The 25,673-nt window shown below is 34.2% G+C and overlaps 1 protein-coding gene across 1 annotated transcript in view; it reads left to right on the top strand.

The window, feature by feature from the left end:
* Positions 1 to 325: 325 nt before the first annotated feature.
* Positions 326 to 25,673, top strand: part of LOC143895671 (putative zinc protease C28F5.4) — a 39,099-nt gene continuing 13,751 nt past the window's right edge. The window contains exons 1-2 of the transcript XR_013256394.1: positions 326 to 2,580; positions 2,658 to 2,895. The gene's annotated coding sequence lies outside the window, so the exon portion shown is untranslated. The remainder of the gene's footprint in view (positions 2,581 to 2,657; positions 2,896 to 25,673) is intronic.

Raw genomic sequence — 25,673 nt, 5'->3', positions numbered from 1 at the left:
AACTCAGGTTTTTTAAACAATTATTACACATTGAACTTTGAGATGCTCATTGTTATTCTCGATTCGCACAAATACAGATTTATAAAATCTCCGGATCTATGTACCGTTGCATTCCGGCATCCGTTTGCAATTCGTTCTTTAATAGACAGGAAGGGCCTCTGCATTCCTTCTTTGTGAGCTTACATAATAGAATGAGTAAAAAATTTGACCACTTAGTTCTCAAATATACAAATCAACATAAAAACATCAGACTGATAAAATATTTTTGTAGTTTTCCATCGGGACATCAATTCTCTGTAGATAATAAGGAGTTGAAATACTCGTTTAATTTTCTTAAATCAGATAATTTCTCTAACAAAAAAATTGAGATTAACGTGGATCCTGAATCATTTACTACATCACAAGCGACATTAACGCAACTAAATGCAAAATGGTTCGTCAACCTGTCATCCACAACTATCACAGAGGATATTCAGGGTTTACTTCAGCTGGGTGAAAATTTCAGTCTCCCAGTCTCAAATACTGAAAGGGTAACGGTGGAATTCCTTAAGAATATAGAGAACAACGTGAAAAAATTCCCGGTTAGAGAATGCAAGTTAATTTACGAAATCGATTTTCAAACATGTTAAATAATCTACCAAATTTTTCAACGATTAAAGATGCACACAGTATTTTAGTTAGGCAATTGTCCGCCGCAACTAAAACATTTTTAGAAGAAAACCCAAATTTGATATTAACAAGGGCAGACAAGGGCAATGTTACGGTAGCGCTTGATAGGAATAAGTACGTTGACAGCATCGAGGACTTTCTAAAAGATACGGAAACATACAAAATCGTTGCAAAAGATCCCACAAAAAAACTTACATCGCGCATTCGTGATTTGTTGTCGAGATGGAAGAGGTCCCAATTTATAACAAGTTCAGAATACAAACGTCTGTATTGTAGTGACGGAATTTTACCGAGAGCATACGGCCTGCCTAAAATTCACATAAGAAATTGCCTTTTTAGAATAATATTGTAGTATCGTCGATAGATAGCCCTTCTTATAATTTAGCGGCATGTCTCCATACAATAATGCACAACAGTTTTCCGAAAGGTTAGAGTTATACTGCAAATAGTTTTGAATTAGTTAAAAAACTCTCCAACGTTAGTATCGAAGAGGGCTATACACTAATATCATTAGATGTTGTTTCCCTCTTTACTAACGTTCCTATTGAGATGGTACTTGAAAGTATTTCATTAAGGTGGAATTACATATCTGCGAATTACAAGATTCCGAAATCTGAGTTCCTTCTTGCAATTAAACGGGTACTGGAATCAACGTTTTTTATTTTCAATGGGGTAATCTACCAGCAAACTTTCGGCTCACCGATGGGCTCACCGTTATCTCTCATAGTGGCTGACATTGTAATGCAGGACCTTGAAATGAAAGCGTTAACAATATTAGATTTTATCCCTCCGTTTTACTGTAGATATGTTGACGATATTGCGATGGCAGTGCCTTCCACTAGTTGTGCTCACACGTTGGAGATTTTCAATTCATTCCACCCTAGGCTGCAATTCACTATAGAGGTCAGTGTGGATGACAGGTTGAATTTTTGAGAGGTTACTATCATACGCTCTAAAAACTGCTTGATATTTGATTGGTTTCATAAGTCCACTTTTTGGGGAGATATTTGAACTTCTTATCACAACATGCTCTTTGCCAGAAAAAAGGCACGGTCATTAGCCTTACGGACAGAGTCTTTCGATAGTCACACCCTGAATTTCAACAAAAAAACTTGGAATCAATAATTCGTATTTTAATAAAAAATTGCTACCCGTTAGATTTTATTTTTAAAGTCATGTACGAACGCCTGAGGTATCTTTTTGCAAACCTCGATGTAAATGCAAGGGAAAAGACGGTTGATAGAGGTCCATTTTTGTGATACCATATGTCCCAACATTAACAGAAAAATACAGAAATATCACGAGAGATCTTGAATTAAAGCTATCGTATGTGTAAGCACAAACAAATTAAATAAATTCATTAAAGTACATAAGGATGTTCTTTCTAATTCGTCAGCTAGGAACGTAGTATACTAAATTAACTGTAAAAACTGTGATGCATCCTATGTCGGACAGACCGGTAGACAACTGCATACGAGAATAAAAGAGCATGAATCTCACATAAAGAGGAATGGTAGTGGTTATTCAGTAATGACTGACCATAGGGTTAAATGTAATCACGATTTTATTTGGAATGATGTGAAGATCTTAGATAGGGAACGGTTTCTAAATAAAAGATTAATATCTGAAATAATTTACATAAAAAAACAAACAAACGGTATAAATTTGCAAACGGACACGGAGAATTTGCCTGAAATGTATATAAATGTTATTGAAGGTCTTGCGAAAATATAAAAACATTGTTGTTCTTGTTCGTCATATTTCCCCTTCCATGTACATACAGCAATGATATTGTAAGAGCGGTTGTGTCATTGTTCGTCTAAGCGTTGACGAGACACAGTCCGTTCCTTTGCTGTCACGGATAGTCGTGCAAGGAGAATAACTGCGATGTGACGAATGACTGCATTATCTGTAAGTAGCGTTACCCATCGCATTAAACGTGTATGCATACAGTCCTGGGGTAGTTGTCACTCTGAGTATCTGTATAGGTATCTTTTCCATCAAATCATGACTGATTATCTGCAAACGAATTTCCTGGCGCTCAAACCAGGAAATCACAAGATACCTGGGAAGGCTTCGGAGTGTGCATCTGCCCAGAGAACTGTTATGAATAATTGATTCGTCGAAGAGGCTTACAAAAAAAGTAAAGGAAAGGCCCTATTTAGATTTAGTACTATTTAATGTGTAGACAACGCGCTGAGGATGACCCAAAAAAAGGGTCGAAACGTACGTAATTTTGTAATTTTGTAATTTACACTATTGACATGTAATAAATTTTAGCGATTGTAACCACGTTTGGCTCTTTTATTGCCTGGTTTAATTCTAATATATAACTTTTATAATTCTTTTTCTATCACTTTTAATTTCTGAATAACTATCAGGTTGAAAAGTAAATGACTCATCCGCATAAGATATAATATATGTATATGTATAAATCAATAAATATTTACCGCATGTTGCTCCGCCGGCGCCTGATGCTTCTCCTAGGCCTCCACCTCCTCTATCAGGCTGCTCGGGATATCAGCTAGTGTTCCCTTGATGCGAAGATGCTCCTTTCCGCGCGGATATTTTCTGTAACATATAAATAATTAAATTGATTAAATAATTGTTTTTACGCGCATCAAACATCTTATTCGTTATTCAATTTAATAATTTTTTTAATTATTATTTCGAAAAAAGTTTTTTTACAACACCTTCACGGAATGTTCGACTTTCCATGCCTGTAGAGATGGGCAAAAGTGACAAATTTCACGCCAGGACGGCACAGCGGGCGGGAAGTAACCACTTTCCTCTCTAGGGCGGAAAGTAATTACTTCCCGCCCGCTATGCCGTCCTGGCGTAAAATGGCCACTCTCTCCTCTCTCTAGACTTGGAGGTCGAACTTTCCGTAAAGACATTGTGAAAAATATCGTGTGCATCTCGGGGCGAAAGCTTTCACAATATACTATTAGAGTTCTGAATAGATCTAATGGGAGGTTTGGATAGTTTTCGATGAGTTCTGATGAGAAGTCTTATGACTCAAAGAGATCAGACCAACGGTTTGGGAGATGCCATGCAGATATATAAACGGTGATGGAAAATTTTCTAATTGTAAGTTCCGCGGTCGAAAATTTTTTCAGAGTTCTGAATAGTTCTAATTAAAGTTTTGGATAATTCTCGATAAATAGTAAGGTGATACTTATCATTTTACCGCTGTTTAAAGTTCAGAATTTTAAATTATTTTTAATCGTCGCAAACTCTTCGAAATAAATAAAATAACAATAAAAATGTTTCAGAATTATCTCTACAAAATTGATTTAAAAATAGTATATTGTGCACCAAGGGGCAAAAATAGCGTTTTTCAGGCGAGTGTAAAGTTTGCCGCCCAAGCCAAAGGCAAGGGCGCCAAATCACACGAGTCTGAAAAAAGGAATTAGAATCAAAAGCCATGCAATCCAAGCTTAGGTCTTTGACAGTCTTATATTAGTTTCTGTATATACATATATGTCTATACATATAATTTTTTCCAACAAACTGCGCGCCGATTATTTGTCGGACTTAAAACACAGTAATTGTTAGAATTAAAAACCCTTCCCTTCCCGGAATTAAATCGACTCAATTTAATTATCTAAAAACTGCGTAAAGAAATTTATTGCGAAAATATTATCTCAGCCAGGGTTCGAACCTGGAACCTCCCTCATTCCGTGTAGGGCGTCGTACTCGACTACCGAGGCATGTGGTAATATTTATCGCAATAACCGGTTAATAATAGTTTGAAACATCTTTCTCAGGCGACGTGAATAAATAATAAACTAATATAAGGCTGTCAAAAACCTAAGCTTGGATCGCATGGCTTTTGATTCTAATTGTTTGTATATTGTTACGATCCTATTTCTCTTATTATTATTCTGAAAAAAAGCTTTCGCCTCGAGGTGCACACGATATTTTTCACAATATCTTTACGGAAAGTTCGACCTCCATGCCCCTCTCTACAGGCATGGAAAGTCGAACTTTCCGTGGAGGTGTTGTGAAATTTTTTTTTATTAATCGAAGAATTTTGTTATGTGTCAGGAACTTTAAATATTCGCAAAATGAAGTTATTGAGCCATCCAGAATTAATCCAGGAACTCTAGATATTCGCAAAATGAAGTTATTGAGCCATCCAGAACTAATCCAGGAACTCTAGATATTCGCAAAATGAAGTTATTGAGCCATCCAAAACTAATCCGTTCAATCTCAAACTGCGATAAAAAGTTAGCATTTCATTTTTCAAGTTTTAATTTTTGACTGTTAATTAGCTTTTTATAAACTATAGGGAACTCTTAATTTCTTCAAAATAAAGTGAGAACTCAGATCAGAAGTACGGAATTTTATAATGTTGGGGTATTAACTTTACACGCCACATTTGCACACGTGTACAAATTTAAACCGACGTACATACCTTCCATTGTTTCAATTTTCTATATACATTGTAAAGCTATGCAAAAGCACTTTAATTACTTGAAGTTTACAAAATAAATATAAGTAGAAAAAAACAAGAACTAGGAAAATACATTTAATAAATGAAGCTCCTACTTATATTTGTTTTGTAAATTTCAAACAATTCATGTATCTTTACATTAAATCAATTTATAAATGACATGATTCAAGGATTAAATATAGTATTAATCTATAAGCTTATTCATTTCAACGCAATGGATCTACGAGATGTTATATCCATATAAAGAAAATATGTTTGTAATACTTTTAATTAAATATATATATAAATGTGCAATTTCGAAAAGGGCACATATCACAACTTTTGGCTGGCTTATACTCTTATCATGTGATAATACATTAAAAATATTTTTCTTTCATATTCTATTGTGATTTGATTCTAAAATGAAAATTGTAAAGTTTTGCAGCACTGAGTACAATCGTTTACAATTAAATCAGATTTTTTTATTCCTGAGAAATCAGAGATGTGGCCTTTCCTTTATAGAAATTTAATACTGTAAGTAATTATTTGGTTATGTAGTAATTATAATTACTTATTTTGAGTAGGTATAAAAAGCATTGTTTTTGATACTTTTAATACTCAAAATAAGTAATTAATTACTATATAGCCAAATAATCACTTACAGCATTAAATTTCTGTAAGAGTTTCGAAATTGCACCTTTATATATATAAAACATATTTTCAGTAATTTTTTCACAGATCCATTACTTCAGAAATTAAAACAAAAAAATAACTTATCACTCACCGATACCGATACGCAGCAGCCTCCTTTTTCTCCTCTCGATTTCCTCCGTCGTAACACGCGCAACACTCACTCACTCAAAGTACAGTCAATTATAATCGCGGGGCGCGCGCACTTTACACGACACCCTCGACATTGACTGTTCGCGAGACTCTTATACTTCATTTTATATATAAACGATTGATTGAGATCAAAAGGATCGAGCCAAAATACGTGATGCTATAATTGCTATTAAAGTTCAGGACTCCCGTCGCGTGTCGCTTCGATTCCCGCGAGCGAATAAATCGCGTCAAGTATACGTACCCACTTGAGTAAGTATTTATCACCCAATATTCGATACCCACGCGAATCACTAACGTAATAGTATATTACACTACAAGGGCCAAAAGTTGAATTTTCGGCCCTGCGCGAGGGCATCATGACGAGCAGGACCGAGATTTCAACTTTTGGCCCGCGTAGTGTATACGATTTTTCTTCATAGCCGGTCGAAAGTACGTTATTAATTTTACTTTTTTTAACTTTAAATGTTAATAAGCATGTTTTTGATGCCTGCCCCCGACATTTGCGGCACGAGCGAAGCGAGTGCTGCTGGTCGTGGGGGCAGGCATCAAATACATTCGAAGAGTCAAGTCTTGTCATATTTTGTAAAAATAAATTAATTCCATTCTATCAAAAATAGATTGTATCGATCAACAGACTTCTTTGGCAATGTATCTGTATTTATTATCAATCGCGCTTCTGCATCGAAATTTCGTATAACTTCTTCCTTGTCTACGGATTCATCAGATGACATATTGTTCATTTTTGCTAGATTATTGAATTGACTTTAATAATATTTTAATATTAAATTAACTGACGACAGAACAATATTGATGACTATTTTTAAGGTTAAAGGGCGTTAAAGTTTAAGGTTATAGAGGGCGCGCGTGTACTTCTCACAGGGAGTAAATGTTAAACTTTCGTCCCTGCTATTAGGGACGAAAGTACGTACTTTCGACCGAGATATGAAGAAAAAGTTAGTTAATTGCGCGGGAGATAATTGATGCATAATTGTCCTACGCGATAAACGGTCAAGAGGTCCTAACGTTACAATACACGGATTTTTCACTGCCTGTCGATGACTTTTGTTCTCACACGATTTCACGCGAACAAAGTGCGCCGCGCACAAAAGAAACAACACCGAGGCCGCGTGTAAGTCCCGCTATCATTACCCGAAATATTTTAACTTTCTAGTCATAGATTTATCGTGCAAATATTTGAAGGAGTCGCGACACCGCGATTGCCCCGATTCGGCAACTTGGCGCGATACTACGCGAGTCAAGCGGACGGTTAGTAAAGACACTCACTAGTTAATGAATAAAAAATGCACAATTAAATTAAATATCGCGCGCGCGCAGTACGTATCGAACTCGTAAATCTCGCAAATAAAACTGCATTATTAAAATACTTGGCACGAAGAATCGTGACTGCCGGCCGCTAACTTATGCAACACGAGATAAATAAATAATCCCTAAGAGTAAAAAAGTCGACTTTAAGTCGACTTTAAGTTGGCTTCTACACGAAACGGTCGTGTACTAGGCGCGAGACACTACCGCGTCTTTTGATATAAAAAAAACAATGCTTTTCAAGCGACGTAACGCTTGAAAAAAGTACACAAAAAATTAAATAAAAAGGCAACTAGCCACATGATCGTACGACATGATACGGCACTGGCGCTGCCAAGTAGCTTATCTGGAATTTTCGCCTTGTCAGATTTTCGGTTTAAATATCTCGGAAACAAAGGTCGTAAAAAAATCTAATGACATTTTTATTACATTATATCGATACAAAGTTTCGATTGTGACCAATTCGAATAAAATTAGTGCAGTCAATCCTGAGATATTGAGTCGAATCTACGAAAAAGTGTTTGACGATTCGAGTTTTACTTACGCACATACTTACACACTCAAAGCGACTTTGTCCAACAAGACGTATCATCATGTACAGGTAATTGTCATGTATGAAAGCGCATATGTATATAGAAACATGTAAAAAAGATTTACATACTTGTAGAAATTTATACAAAAGCAACAATTGAATAAGAAAGATATATTAATAATGACTTATTAGTCTAGTAAAATTACCTATAAATATATGTATTTCAATATTATGCATATTATACTAATTTTATATTGCACATTACATATCATTTATATATTACATGTTACATGTTACATATCTTATCCATTATTTCTGTATTCCAATACAGATGAAATTAATAATTTTCATACAACATACAGTTAGTATATTATTAGTGCAAAATATTATTTTCTTGCATCTAAATTTAAAATTACTGCATAATTATATGCGCCATCATTAATCTAGCTCTTTCTTGAGTTATCCAAAATTATTTTCATGCATTGTTTGGGAAGCCGGGTAACAAATGTGTTTGATCAATATTCTATTAAAATTTAATATTTATGTTAATCTTATTCCTAATAAGGTTCCCTCGTCTAATTCAGAATTAGCGCGTCACACCAGAAGGATCGCTGAACAGCCCTGGCAAAAATAAGAAGTTTCATAAACGTTTGTTTGATGTTTACGTGAGCGTTTGCGGAAGTTCGTTAAGAGTTTAGAAACGGTCAGTAGAGAGTTCGTAGAGCGGAAATTGCAACGTTTGAAAGGCGTTTGTATATAACGTTTTTGAGAGTTTGCACAGCGTTTACATGACGTATGATGATTGCTGAGAGTTCTTTAAAACATTTAGAGGTCCTCTGTTAAGCGTTTATAATAAGTTGAAAGCGTTTGATTTCATCATTGGAAACTGCGTGCAGCCTCTATTGAGCGTTTAATGGGCGTTTAAGGTCAATCCAGACAAACTTGCATAGCGCATAAACATAAGCATAAGAGATTTGATTTGTCCATATGCATGTGCATAAGGAAACAGACCAATCCGTTTCTTTATGCATATAGTTATGCACCTATGCAAGTTTGTCTGGATAGACCTTTAGGGCCCGGACACACACTTCTGCACAACGCATAATGCGTAACCATAAGAAAATTGATTAGTCCATACACATGTGCATAAGGAAATAGACCAATCAATTTTCTTATGCTTACGCGTTGTGCAGAAGTGTGTGCTCCCCGCTTTACTCTTGTCGTTAGAAGAAACGGCGTAAAAAGCGTTAAATGTTAAAATCTGCTTTTTGTCTCGCAGGGGCTTATATACGCGGCTGGATGTATTTTAAATGCGAGAAAGATTGTTAGAAGAACGTTTGCTGAACGGAAGGAAAACGCTTGTGTTACGGAGTCGGGAAAAGCGTTTCTTGGGCGTCTCCAAGCCGTTTGCGTTAACGCCTTACAAATCGTTCACTGCGCCTATACAATTCGCCATCGGAAGAGCGTTTGCTGAACGGATTGAAAACGCTTGTCTTACGACGTTGGGAAAAGCGTTTGCTGAACGTTTGAAAAATCTGACAGCAAACTCACTGCACGCAGCGTATACTGAGCGTTCTCTGAAAAACGTTGCCTCAGCATTTCAGAACTTTCATATGAAACGTTATATACAGCGTTTTATAAGCGTTCTGGAAGCGTTCAAAATCGAACGACGTTGTGTAAGCGTTCTTATAAAGTTTAAAAGCGTATAAACTCTCAAAAAAAAAAAAACCCTCATTGAACGGTTGTCAACGCTTTATAAAGCTTCTTAATTTTCGTCAGGGAGTGCGTGCGCCAATCAGCAGCGGCCGTGCCCGGCGCCACGCTCGCGAATCACGACACACAAAATACATCAGTCGTAAAAGTAAATCCCTTGCCTTGAGCCTAAAATCGGCAAATCATTATTGAGAATCCTCTGGTTTTTCAATGTTCATATCGGAAAGACGTTATATATATTGCCAGTCAGGTCAATTTAAATTACTTTAATTGTTATTCTATATACTGACGAAAGAAATTTATTATTCTGTTTATTATACACCGTCGACCTAGTAATCGGTGCTCCATCTTACAGTTGTTATTGCGATAAATATTACCACAGCCCCAGTGGTCGAATTGGCACGACACCCGCACAGTATACGGGAGATTCCAGGTTCAAACCCTGGCTGGGGTAATATTTTTCGCAATAAAATTAAAAACTATTTAATTTAGAAATTACATCAACGGACCAAAACTATGGTCGAAATTAATAATGTCTCGATATCGATCTGAAAAAAGTGCTGTGTGAATCCGACAAACCAAGTTGGCTCACAGTTTTTCAATGTTCATATCGGAAAGACGTTATATATATTGCCAGTCAGGTCAATTTAAATTACTTTAATTGTTATTCTATATACTGGCGAAAGAAATTTATTATTCTGTTTATTATACACCGTCGACCTAGTATATAATCGGTGCTCCATCTTACAGTTGTTATTGCGATAAATATTACCACAGCCCCAGTGGTCGAATTGGCACGACACCCGCACGGTATACGGGAAGTTCCAGGTTCAAACCCTGGCTGGGGTAATATTTTTCGCAATAAAATTAAAAACTATTTAATTTAGAAATTACATCAACGGACCAAAACTATGGTCGAAATTAATAATGTCTCGATATCGATCTGAAAAAAGTGCTGTGTGAATCCGACAAACCAAGTTGGCTCACAGTTTTTCAATGTTCATATCGGAAAGACGTTATATATATTACCAGTCAGGTCAATTTAAATTACTTTAATTGTTAATACTCTGGAAGGTCGAGTAAATAAAAGCGCGCGGGTAGGATCGCGACACGTACGTTACAGGTTGCGTTCCAAAATTCACTCTGGGTAACTAAAATCTATAGTTTACGTCACGTACACTGTAGCATTTTAGTTAACTAGAGTGAATTTTGGAACGCAGCCACAGTCACGTAGTAACGACAGTAGCGCGTAGCAGTTCGCAGCAGAGGATCTTTTTTTACTCCGCATTCGCTGATTGTGAGCCTACGAAGTCCGTGTAATTCGTACGTTCGATCTGACAGATCTTCCGATTAAACTATCATTGCTGTGATAATTCCACCGAGCTACATTGCATCCGCAGCGCGGGACGGGACTTCCATCGGCTGTCGAAATCTAAGCCACCTCGAGTACGCTCAGTATAGTGTACCGAAAATGGACCGTAAGTTTTAACAAATTTTTCTTCTTATTTACTCTTACACTTGCATTTCCTATCCATCACCGCAAAATCGCGCGCGACCTTAATCACAAATGCAATAATAAAAATCAAATATTAAAGTTCTGGAACTATATTAATAAAGGTGCTTGCCGTTAGCGTTTATTTTTATAAAAAACACAAAGTATTACTCGCTTGAAACGTTCCAAATAAAACCTTCTTTATGTTCAGAAAGATTGGCGAATGTGAAACTTGCTGGCATTACTGTGCAACATTTTCATGATTTATGTAAAATTTGATATTATTGATATCTCATTACGTGATAACTCATTGTCATAAATTTTCCGAAAAGACTGTTTAAAATCAAACCATTTTTTTCTATGCCGTTTAATGAAAATCCCGCCTTAAAATATTGATAAATCTTTCTTACAAATTTGCACGGTTTTCGCGCTGTTAAACGGCGTAAATAACACTCTAAAATCTAACAGCTTAATTTTGTTTCGGGAATAGACGGCATATTTCCCCCAAAAAAAGAAAAACAATGCCTCGTTTCTGCCTGTGTCATGCAGACTCACTAAACTTGGTCTCGGGGACTCAGTGCGAGGTAAACACTAGGGGCAAAGCAAAAGGTCGGTATATACAACATATAATACAACAACAGCTGATCGGTTGTCGACTCTGAGATCAACCGAGTCGTTAACACTTGGAAAATTAACTGATTTTTCGGGCTGTCGACAGCTGATTTGCCCGGTGAATTTTTTTGTTCGTTGCTAAGCGAGTTGCTAGGAGTCCGGGGTTTGAGAAACTTCCGAAATTCGTGAATATAAAATCCCGGACCTTCGCGCGCGGCCTCGCACTCGACCGCCAGTCTGTAGTTGCGACAGTGTGTGATTCTCTTGCGTTCCGAAAAAGATTACGTATCTTTTCGTTTGCTCATTAATTTTCAAAAAAGGCTTTAGCGACTCGCCAAGTTATGGCACGCCGTTTTGCTATTTATTAATAAGATCTTTTAATCTAAAATAAAAATTCAGTAATTGATTTAAACTGAAGTAGATAGTTTTTCGGAACTATTTTTATTATGTCATAACATAATAAAAATTAATTAAAATTATGTATTTACGTAAAATTAATTCAAAATAAAAATTTTATGAATAAATAGCAAAACGGCGTGCCATACATAGAGAAAGGTACAGTTTAGATGTCGAATTACTTTTATGTTAAGACATAATTTTAATTCATTTTTATTATGTCATGAGATAATATTAATGTATTTTTATTATGTCGTAACATATAATAATAATTGCAGAAATTTAAATTATGTAAGCTATCATAGTAATTCAGTAAATTAAAATTATGCTACAACATAATAAAAATTCACGAATTAAAATTATGCCATGGTTAATAGAATTTCAGTGAATAAAAATTATGCCATGACATAATGAAAATTGAAAATTAGAATTACGTGCTACTATCATTTCAATCCTAAATTTCATATAAAATTTTAATTTGAAAGAAATTTTTATTATGTCAAGACATAATATTTATTTGGAATTCCCATTATGTACATAATTTTAATTCTCGAATTTTTATTATGTACATAATTTTAATTCTTGAATTTTTATTATGTACATAATTTTAATTCTTGAATTTCCATTATGTACATAATTTTAATTCCTGAATTTTTATTATGTACATAATTTTAATTCTTGAATTTCCATTATGTACATAATTTTAATTCCTGAATTTTTATTATGTACATAATTTTAATTCTTGAATTTCCATTATGTACATAATTTTAATTCCTGAATTTTTATTATGTACATAATTTTAATTCCTGAATTGCCATTATGTACATAATTTTAATTCTTGAATTGCCATTATGTACATAATTTTAATTCCTGAATTTTTATTATGTCTAGACATAATTTTAATTCTGCCGCTATAGGGAATTTTTAAGTCGATTCTTATGAATCAAGCTTGAATTCGATGTCCACGTGTCTCAGGTTGCCGATGACGGGGTCCAGATAGTGCGCTCCATAGTTTTCGGTGTGTGCGTGTGTGTGTGTGTGTGTGTGTGTGTGCGTGCGTGCGTGCGTGCGTGTGTGTGTGTGTGTGTGTGTGTGTGTGTGTGTGTGTGTGTGTGTGTGTGTGTGTGTGTGTGTGTGTGTGTGTGTGTGTGTGTGTGTGTGTGTGTGTGTGTGTGTGTGTGTGTGTGTGTGTGTGTGTGTGTGTGTGTGTGTGTGTGTAGGTGTGTGTGTGTGTGTGGGTGCGTGCGAGCGCGTGCGTGCGTGCGTGCGTGCGTGCGTGTGAGTGTGTGTGTGTGTGTGTGTGTGTGTGTGTGTGTGTGTGTGTGTGTGTGTGTGTGTGTGTGTGTGTGTGTGTGTGTGTGTGTGTGTGTGTGTGTGTGTGTGTGTGTGTGTGTGTGTGTGTGTGTGTGTGTGTGTGTGTGTGTGTATGTGTGTGTCCAGGTGTAATAATACGTTGAATTCGATGTCTAGGTGTCCTACGTTGCCGATGACGAGGTCTACATAGTGCGCTCTGTAGTTTTCGGTGTCTAGGTGTATTAATATCTTGAATTTGATGTCCACGTGTCTCAGGTTGCCGATGACGAGGTCCAGATAGTGCGCTCCGTAGTTTTCGGTGTCTACGTGTATTAATATCTTGAATTCGATGTCCACGTGTCCCAGGTTGCCGATGACGGGGTCCAGATAGTGCGCTTCATAGTTTTCGGTGTCCAGGTGTAATAATACCTCGAATTCGATGTCCACGTGTTCCAGGTTGCCGATGACGAGGTCCACATAGTGCGCTCCATAGTTTTCGGTGTTTAGATGTATTAATACCTTGAATTTGATGTCCACGTGTCCCAGGTTGCCGATGACGAGGTCCACATAATGCGCTCCGTAGTTTTCGGTGTCTAGGTGTATTAATACCTTGAATTCGATGTCCACGTGTCCCAGGTTGCTGATGACAAGGTCCAGATAGTGCGCTTCATAGTTTTTGGTGTCGTAATAATACGTTGAATTTTATGTCTAATTTTAATGAGATTTGTTAATTATTTTGGCTAAAATTTGGGAAAAACAAATTCGTAATTCCGACCGGTCAACATGTCAAAATTACGGATTTGTTTATCCTAAATTTTAGCCAAAATAATTAACAAATCTCATTAAAATTAAACATGAAATTCAACGTATTATTACGATACCGAAAACTATGAAGCGCATTATCTGGACCTTGTCATCAGCAACCTGGGACACGTGGACATCAAATTCAAAGTATTAATACACTTAGACACCAAAAACTACGGAGCGCACTATGTGGACCTTGTCATCTGCAACCTGGGACACGTGGACATCGAATTCGAGGTATTATTATACCTGGACACCGAAAACTATGGAGCGCACTATCTGGACCCCGTCATCGGCAACCTGGGACACGTGGACATCGAATTCAAGGTATTAATACACCTAGACACCGAAAACTACGGAGCGCATTATGTGGACTTCGTCATCGGCAACGTAGGACACCTAGACATCGAATTCAATGTATTATTACACTTGGACACACACACACCAAAAACTATGGAGCGCACTATCTGGAACCCGTCATCGGCAACCTGGAACACGTGGACATCGAATTCAAGGTATTAATACACCTAGACACCGAAAACTACGGAGCGCACTGTCTGGACCTGGTCATCAGCAACCTGGGACACGTGGACATCGAATTCAAGGTATTAATACACGTAGACACCGAAAACTAAGGAGCGCACTATCTAAACCTCGTCATCGGCAACCTAAGACACGTGTACATCGAATTCAAGGTTAGACACCGAAAACTATGAAGCGCACTATCTGGACCTCGTCATCGGCAACCTGAGACACGTGGACATCGATTTCAAGCTTGATTCATAAGAATCGACTTAAAAATTCCCTAGCGGCAGAATTAAAATTATGTCTAGACATAATAAAAATTGGATGAATTTTTATGTACATAATTTATGTACATTTTTGTACATAATTTTAATTCCTGAATTTCTATTATGTACATAATAAAAATTCAAGAATTAAAATTAGGTACATAATAAAAATTCAGGAATTAAAATTACGTGCATAAATATTCATGAATTAAAATTATGTACATAATAAAAATTCGGGAATTAAAATTATGTACATAATAGAAATTCAAGAATTAAAATTATGTACATAATAGAAATTCAAGAATTAAAATTATGTACATAATGGAAATTTAAGAATTAAAATTATGTACATAAAAATTCAAGAATTAAAATTATGTACATAATGGAAATTCAAGAATTAAAATTATGTACATAATGGAAATTCAAAAATTAAAATTATGTACATAATGGAAATTCAAGAATTAAAATTATGTACATAATGGAAAGTTAAGAATTAAAATTGTGTACATAAAAATTCTAGAATTAAAATTATGTACATAATAGAAATTGAAGAATTAAAATTATGTACATAATAGAAATTGAAGAATTAAAATTATGTACATAATGGAAATTCAAGAATTAAAATTATGTAGATAAAAATTGAAGAATTAAAATTATGTACATAATACAAAATCGGCAATTACAATTATGTGCATAATTTTAATTTCCGAAAACATTTTATGTCATAACATAAAATAAATTCAGAATTAATATTTTGTTTAGACATAATTTTAATTCTGCATTTTCAATTATGTAATAGCTTAATAATAATTCAATGAATTATAAATATGTCTAGACGTAAAATAAATTCTTTTCTTTGAGTATCAATTTAATTTGGTAGAATTTTTATGATAGTATTAAATAGCAAAACGGCGTGCCATACCAAGTCTAGATATATATTCTCATAGGTTTAAAGTAGGTGACTTGCGGAATCGAACATTATTCCATCGTTCGCGGAAGCGCGATTGCTTTCCGCCGCTCGCTTGTTAACCCGAAAACAAGCACTTTATTAAAAAATAAAAAAAAAAAGTTACCTGGTGCCTGGGACTACTTTTATACACCCCAATTAATCTCAATGTTATTAATTATATATTGCATATTTTGGATTGCTCTATAATTTAGCAGTATTTGAGGACAATACGTATACGTATTTATTCGATATTTTCCGAGAAAAGAGAGTAAAGAAAAAGCAAATAAATATTTGAAAAACGAAAGCAGCACATATAAATTACTGTGACGTGAGCTTCATTTTTTGACACTTGGTTGGTTGTTGAAGTAGCTCCAGCGCCCGGGCGCGCGCGCGTTCTCGGGTTGAGAGAGATAGATAGATAGATAGATATAGTTTAATATGCCCGAGCAACTGCTAAAGGGCAAAAAGTAAAATACAAAAATCGAAATACAGAACAATAATAATAACAATAATAATAATAATGCCAAGGATACACAGGCTCACTCTCAGCCTACATGCAACGCAAACATTCAACAAGAACTTATAACTAGCGCAACTTAAAAACTAATTTAAGACTAAATGTAACGAAGACAAAAATATAGAGGGAACATGGCATGGGTTACCCGTAAGCGAAGTGGTCACTCGAATTCGGATGAAAATAAGAATAAGAGAGAGAGAGAGAGAGAGAGAGAGAGAGAGAAAGAGAGAGAGAGAGAGAGAGAGAGAGAGAGAGAGAGAGAGAGAGAGAGAGAGAGAGAGAGAGATTAACTTGTACATATTCAATAAATAAATATTTATTTTAAGACTATGTAAATACAACTTCTAGACGATTATAATCTATAATTTCCGCATTCACAGTGAATCTCGAAGGTGTCTTTTCCTTCCTTCGCCCGGGCACAGAGTATTGTGCGAATTATTCTTAAGAAGTTATAATTTTTTTTCTTACACAATTTTTCAGCATCGTTGATGTATAGATATAATAAATTGACAATTACATATATCCTTCAAGTCTTTATTTGTATTTTCTTCACGTTTAGAAATAATATTTTCGAGTCTGCGGCACTGGTGACCAATATCTCGACTGATGTGGAGGAGCGATTTGATAACATAAAACATGCAGATAATGACTAAAAATTGTACAGAGGCTTAGTACTTAAAAATCAAATGAAAATTCTTTTAATAAGCGATTCAAAAACTGACATCAATATTGTTGCAATAAACGTTAATATTGGTAATTATATGTATGTTATTTCTGTATTTTATGCATTAACTTGGTGTTTCTAGCAAATACCTACCTATATGAACTGTCTTATGAAATCATACTGTGCATAAATTATAAATTGTCACAAAAGAATATATCGTCAAAAGATAAATAACAATTTCATTAGTTTAATATACAAGTATTTAATATACTTTAATGTATTAACATTTACGTCTTTGTAATTTGATCTGTAATTTGTTTAATAACATTATATATAATATTTGCTGTATACCTATAAATTCAATGTTTTGATGTGCAGTTTATGTATTCTTCTTCTTCTGAGTCATTCTACATTATTAATATTGTTTACATTTTTTTGTGGATAGATTTAGTTATATTTTGTAATTTTGCATGTATATATACATATATGTATATGTATATGTATAAGATTAATATCTTTCTATTATCCATTTCGGTACGGAGCGACAGGGACGCGAACGGCCCTACAGTGGTCGAAGCGTCGATCCGGCGATATACGCGAATCGGTCGACAGAGCTAGGCACTTGACGTTCAACGCCTTCAATTATTATATGTAATAAAACTCAATAACAAAAATAATTTAAAAAATGTATTAACAGAAGCATTTCAAGTTAACATTTCAAGTTGCTCAGACTATAGTCACTGCTCGGCCGCAGTAAGCAGTATAATAAACAGTGACTATAGTCACTTTCCGTACCAAAAGAGTTAATTAATGTTCCATATTATCAATTTCAAAAATTGTTTAACTAGAGATAAAATATGTTACAGGCTCAAACACGATCCAGATGATCTACCTGGATTAGCGCACCTTTGCGAGCATATGTTGCATATGGGAACGGAAGAATATCCTCAACAAAATAATTTCGCTGAGTATACGTGTCGCAGTCTGGCGGCCGGATAAATGCAGAGACACACTTCAAAAATTCACTAGTTATTATTTCAATATAATTCCAAAGAAGTTGAAAGGAGCTTTAGATCGATTTGCGCAGTTTTTCATAGCGCCTCTCTTTCGCAAGGATTTGATAGAGAAGGAGATAAATAATATACATTCAGAATACAACGTACGGTTAACGGACGACGAATGGCGATTTGAGGCATTAGTGAAATTATCTATAAAACCGGATCATCCGTATTTAAAACTCAACATAGGCAATAAAAAGACATTAAACAAAACACCGAAAAAGGATAACATTGACGTTAAAGATAGACTAAAGAAGTTTTATGAGAAATATTATTCTGCAAATATTATGTCGTTGTGTATTCTTAGTAAAGGTAAGGCAATAATTTAGAACATAAATACTTTTTACACCGTTGTATATAAAAATATTTTAATTTTGGAATAAGCAAAAGAGAGGTGCCGAATGCGTACTACTTATAAGTTATTTTTTATCATATTTCCCATTTGATAGAGATTTGTACGTAAACAAACGTCAGAAATTATAACTTGATGTTTCAGACACCTATTATCATATATTTGGTCTTTTACCAATAACAAATTAATTTGTTATAAATCTTTTTGTAACATATTGCTGTAAATATACGATTTAAGCAACCAGTCGCCTAAATCGTATCTGTGGGTTTATTAAACCGTATCCTCCTTGAGGATTCAGACCGTCGAGACAGGTTAGTTTTACCCTACTGATGACCAGTCATTGCGATAGTAATCCTGCTCAGTACGAGAGGAACCGCAGGTTCGGACATTTGGTTCACGCACTCGGTCGAGCGGCCGGTGGTGCGAAGCTACCATCCGTGGGATTATGCCTGAACGCCTCTAAGGCCGTATCCTCTCTAGTCAAAGGTGGCAATGATATCTCTAGGAGTCTCGTGAGTCGAAAGGCTCAAAACAATGTGACACACTACTAGGCGGCCGGTCCCCCTTAAACGGGAGACCCGGTCGTCGCACGAGCCCGGTTTGCCGTACGGCGCCTCTGCCCGTCGTCGCGCGGGATCTCACCGCTTACGACGGCACGGCGTCTAACGGTCGAACATGAGTTTCGCGAGTTCGATGTCGAGACTCGGAATTGTCTGTAGACGACTTAGGTACCTGGCGGGGTGTTGTACTCGGTAGAGCAGTTACCACGCTGCGATCTGTTGAGACTCAGCCCTCAGCCAGCGTTATTCTTTGACAGACGTACCGCCCCAGTCAAACTCCCCGCCTGGCAGTGTCCTCGAATCGGATCACGCGGGAGTATTAACGGCGATCGGCCGCGAGGCCTCACGCCACTCTGACACGCTTGGCTCTAGAACACCGTGACCGCCGGGGCACAAAGCCCTCGGGGCACGCGCTCCGCCTAACCGAGTAAGTAAGGAAACGATGAAAGTAGTGGTATTTCACCGGCGATGTTGCCATCTCCCACTTATGCTACACCTCTCATGTCTCCTTACAGTGCCAGACTAGAGTCAAGCTCAACAGGGTCTTCTTTCCCCGCTAATTTTTCCAAGCCCGTTCCCTTGGCAGTGGTTTCGCTAGATAGTAGATAGGGACAGTGGGAATCTCGTTAATCCATTCATGCGCGTCACTAATTAGATGACGAGGCATTATCCTCCTTGAAAGTATCAAATTTATAAATATAAATAATTAAAAATATAAAACTAATGAAAGGAATAACTAACTTTTACCTATTTTACTAATAATTTATCAAAAAAGATTACGCACTTAATTAATAAATCACAATGATGAAAAGATAAGAATGTCACTGTCGTGTAAACATAATTTAAATTATGTCACGTAACCTAGAGATGCGTGCGCATGAGTATACAGCATGAATTCCTAGATTATATCGGAACGATATAGGAAATTTTATGGTACAATTTAGGAAACTTGGTAAATTTTATTAAAATATCGATTTAATCATTATAATAATTGCAAATATACATATGCAAAGGACGTAAAATATTCGACTAAACCTTCTTTTATAAAAATGTAACAATTGATAATAAAATTATATAATTACATTATAATTAGCTATATATAATGTGATCAAAAATTTACGTCAATTGTATGTGAAATTTTCAAATGTTGTTAGCGCGCACAAAACAAGATGTAATCTGTACTCTGAATGTCATGTTAAATTTTTGTCTCTGTTACTTATTTCTCATTTATTTCACATTTTTGTTACTAAAAATGTTGCTTATATTAAGTAATAATATAATAAAATATTGATGAAGTACGAGTTAGGCGACCGGTAAGCATTCGGAAACTTTCCCCTACTAAATGATAATAAATGAAATTTTTATAATTAATGAGTTAATGCACATTTTATGATCAGTTATTGTATTAAACATTATATTATCTTATCTTTAAGAAAGAATCTTCAAGACAGAATTTTATCAGCACATACATATATAAGTAAAAAAAATATGTGGAAATATTGGTCTTCATAAAAATGCTACATAAAATTTTAACTTTTTTCTAAATTTGTTTTAACCAGTATATTATTATTATTATAATGAATATTTAGCTATTCTTCTGAAAACGTCCGTGCTCCGATTTAGGTGAAACTTTGTAAATAGGTTCCTTTTAGATAAAAAAGACAAGTGAGCAAAAACACGTCAAGCGAGATAAAATAAATAAAATTTTTGGGTTATGACTTCGATTTTGTCACTGAATTTTTTACACGTTTTATGCAACCAAAAAACGAATGTCAATTTTTTTTAGATTTTTAAAATTAGTATTTTTAAAGTTATTAAAGATCGAAAATTGCACCAAATCGCTAAAAATTGGACAAGCACTGTCATTAAAATATCAATATCTCCGGTTTTATGCTACTTACAGACTTCGGCATGGGCTCATTTTGAACCTCTCGAACGTTGCTTCAATTTCGTGTAATTAAATATTAACAATAAAAATTTTGGTTAATTGTTATAAACAATTAAGTTTTCAAAGGTAATTTTTCATAACTTATCACCACTGCAAAATGTTGAAAAAGATAAAAGACGGATTCAAAGTCTCATCATAATTCCAATTAATGTGCACGTAAAAATTCATGAAACATATTTTAAGGGTTGTTCAAAAATATGTATGATGCAGAACCCGAAATTTGCTTCCAATTTTTTATTTAAAAATAAAAAAAAATGTGGCAAAATGACTTAATTTAAAAATTTGTATTTTTTTTAAGATTCAATATTAAGTAGCGCCCATTTATAAAATTATGTAAAATGTGTTATTTGAAGAAAAAAATGTTTTATTTGGGCGTTCCAAAAAATAATTACTTTGAGAATCAAAGTTGAGATTTTTAATACGTAAAGCAAACGCGTATTTTCACATTTTAATTTATGTACTCTTAATTAAAAGTAAATTAAAATGTATTTTATTAACAAATATTACAGAAATATATCAAAAAAATAATTAATATAAAAAATTAAGAATTAAAAATATCGGGCCCTGAAGTTTGGTCGGGGTGGCCGCCACTCCGTGTGGCCTTAAAAGGTTAAAAAAGGTTCGATCAAAATGTGAAAAAACTAATTGTAACACAAAGTAAAATATATTTCCAATAATATTCATCATTTTGAAAAAAATTATATCTTTTGCCATGAACAGATATAATAATTTTTGTTACATATTTATAGCGTATGTATGTTACATCAACGAATAAATTTTTTGTTTAGTTGGTTTAAATGATCTCAAAAATATGGTAGTAGAACGCTTTCGTAATGTAAAAAACAGGGAAGCTGAACTTCCTGTGTATTCTGGATGTCCATTCAAAGATGATGACTTTAACACTGTATGGTTATTGTACGTTCCGATAGGTTATATAAGAAAATTAGACGTTACGTTTGCTTTTTCTGAAAAGCGTGAAGATCAGATGGTAATATAATACACTTTCTTTTCGACTTTAATACTTTATACAGTTTATACAAATATTTTATGTTAATTCTTTTAAATATAATTATGGTAATTATACAGAAAGTTAGGGACTCTTTCCGATTTCAATAATTTTGAAATATATTATCAAAGTCATTAGCTTATTAACGAAATAACGAGCGACCAACAAATATAATATATATTTAAAAAGTTTTAGTCGATGTGTGTGTGTGTGTGTGTGTGTGTGTGTGGGGGGGGGGGTGTCATTGTTCATCAAAAAGTTATTAACAAAAAAATTACGTTCTACTCATAAATTTGTGTTGTTAATAAATTTTTAATAAACATTGCTAGTTAAAGCCTTTTAAAGATTGATGAAGCTAATGACCTTAATAATATATCTCAAAATTATTGAAATCGAAAAGTGGCCCCTATCTCTGCATAATTGCCATTATCTTACAAAGTGTCCCAAGTTTTTTTTAGACAAACTTTAATAGCCAAATTAACTAAATAATGGTCTATAAAAGCCGACGCAAAATCTAATATGCTGAAAATTATATTTAACAAATAATTTCTTTGTACATTATATATATGCGTTTTAGACTCATTTACTGAAGAGGGGTTTAGGGCCAAAACGTTTGATATTTTTAATATGTTTTTAATGTATATATATATTGACTAAGAATTTATTAAATATAATTTCCCGCATATATATATATATATATATATATATATATATATATATGTTAAATCTTGCGTCGGCTTTTATATAGCGCATATATATATATATATATATATATATATATATATATATATATACAATATATACAGGGTATTAAAATTTCGAGGTCTAACAGCGCCAAGTTTTTTTACAAGAAAAATTTATGTATTTTAATAAAATATTTTTATTTTGTACTGTTACCTTTGTAATTCTTTGTGATTAAATATTTTATTCTATTGAAAAATACATATATAAATTTTATATTTAAATACAAATTGTATTCCCTCGTTGGATTAAATATTTTAATAAAATATTTGTATTTTGTACTGTTACCTCTGTAATTCTTTGTGACCATTAAAAAATACACATGTAAACTTTGTATTTAAATATCTTGTATTCCCTTGTTAAATTTAAATAAAATTTTTTAATCTTATAAAATTGTTATCATACATTCTTTTCTAATTGACACAATGTAAAGATTTTTCAAAGTAGTGCAACAATTATTTTTTGAGGCAATATACATGTTCTCTCTGTAATTGGCGCTCTAATTTAAAGAGATATCATTTCTTTTTTGTAATTGTAATAGATCACTTGAAGCGCGACTCTTCTTTCTGATAAGGAAACATAATTTTGTGACGTGTATCACTTGAGTTATAATTTTTCGGAAATAAAGATACTACTGCTTAGATTTTTTCGAGATTTTTCGAGATATAAAAGTCTACCACTTGTTACTTAAGTTTTTTCGAGGTATAATACTACCACTTTCATTTTTTTTTAGGTAACAACATATACACTACTATACGTGTACTTGGCGCCTTTTTTTACCTTTTTTTAAAAAAGGTAATTTTGTGCGGATATCACGCCTTTTTGTAGTATATTACGCATTTTATAAACAGTATGTACAGGATAAAGCTATTTGGAGGTATAATACTACCACTTTGTTTTTTTCGAGGTAACAACATAACAGGGTAACAACATAATACATATACACTACTATGCGTGTACTTGGCGCTCTTTTTTACCTTTTTTTTAAAAAGGTAATTTTGTACGGATATCACGCCATTTTGTAGTGTTACGCATCTTAATCTTATAAACAATATATCTTATAATCTTATAAACAGTATATAATACAAGGTATGAAGCTAAAATTGTTACGGACTATTATTTCTAAAGAAAACAACAATTTAATATTTTGCTTAGTTTTTTTAAAATAATAATCTGTAACCCTTTTAGTTGTACACCTTGTATATATTTTTCATTTCAACATAAAACATAATCGCAATAAAGCATGATTAATGTTAATAAGTCGTTAACTGTAAAATTCTTTATTTATTTTTATTTGCGTGTCTTACTGAATGTTGTTCGCAACTGTATATGTACCGATATCTTCAGGTATCGATATTTTTGATAATTATTTTTACGTCAGACATAATTTTAATTCATTCAATTTTTATTATGTCTAGACATAATTTTTGTCCAATTTTTATTATGTCTAGACATAATTTTAATTTAGCAATTTTGAAATAGGTTTAGAATGTTCTAAAATGTCGAAAAATCATATTAGTAAAAAATGTCCGGAAGTATGTATGTATGTGTGTGTGTGTGTGTGTGTGTACGGATTTTTGTACACGCATCTACTTCTACAATTTTTTAGATACCAGTTTGAATTTTTGCACACAAATAGAGTATCCTAGAAAGTATGTCCTCCTCAAATTTTATTGAAATCGGTCTACCGGTATAGATTTTATGCAGATTTTCCTTTTTTTGAAAAATGTGTTTTACGCTGCTGTTTTCTCAATATTTGAGATAGCGATTAATTTTTAATTTTATTATATTTTCCAGTTTTTTCTACCCCTATTTCATATATAATTCATTAAAATTTGATTGATCAGATCTCGTATTACACACATTTGAAATTTCGAAGAATTCGTACATACATAGAAGCTTTATAAAACTTGATCTGATCAACCAAATTTTAACCAATTATATATGAAATAGGGGTAGAAAAGACTGGAAAATATAATAGAATTAAAAATAAATCGCTATCTCAAATATTTATAATATCGGGCTGATTTTTTTTATCGATAAAGTATTGTTTTAGTTTTTAAATGGACAAGTATTTTTAGTATTTTTTAGTGAATGTATATAATTATTTACGCAGTCCCCAAAAGAGTTAAGTGTGAAATCAGAACCTTTGCTAACAAAGCTTCCTCTATGAGGAAGCCAAAACAAATAAATACCGATAATTATACCTCGAATAAAATAAAAACTTGCACACTTAGGAACTATGAGGAAGCAATGTGCAAGTTTCTACTTGCACAATTAAAAACTACGAGGAAACAATGTGCAAGTTTCTACTTGTTTATTATGTCATGACAATTCTAATTCTGCCGCTAGGGAAATTTTAAGTCGATTCTTATGAATCAAGCTTGAATTCAATGTCTAGGTGTCCCAGGTTGCCAATGACGAGGTCCACATAGTGCGCTCTATAGTTTTCGGTGTACAGGTGTATTAATACCTTGAATTCGATGGCCACGTGTTCCAAGTTGCCGATGACGAGGTCCACATAGTGCGCTTCGTAGTTTTCAGTGTCTACATGTATTAATACCTTGAATTCGATATCTACGTGTCCTACATTGGGTGCGTTCAGCCGATACTCCGCTAGCCTAGCAATCGTGAGCAGACGCTCGTTTTCGCTCGTTTTTTCTCTTTTGACCTAATGGATTAAAAGGAGAAGAAACGAGCGAAAACGAGCGACTGCTCACAATTGCTAGGCTAGCGGAGTATCGGCTGAACGCACCCATTCAGATTTAAAATTATTAATACACCTAGACACCAAAAACTATGAAGCGCATTATGTGGACCTCGTCATCGGCATCCTGGAACACGTAAACATCGAATTCGAGGTATTATTACACCTAGACACCAAAAACTACCGAGCGCGCTATCTGGACCTCGTCATCAGCAACCTGGGACACCTAAACATCGAATTCGAAGTATTAATACACGTAGACACC

This window comes from Temnothorax americanus, unplaced genomic scaffold (assembly GCF_048541705.1).
Source record: "Temnothorax americanus isolate GAGA-0224 unplaced genomic scaffold, ASM4854170v1 Scaffold163, whole genome shotgun sequence".
Classification (NCBI taxonomy): domain Eukaryota; kingdom Metazoa; phylum Arthropoda; class Insecta; order Hymenoptera; family Formicidae; genus Temnothorax; species Temnothorax americanus.
The sequence above is the reverse complement of the archived record's forward strand: the minus strand, read 5'-3'. Positions and strand labels throughout refer to the sequence as shown.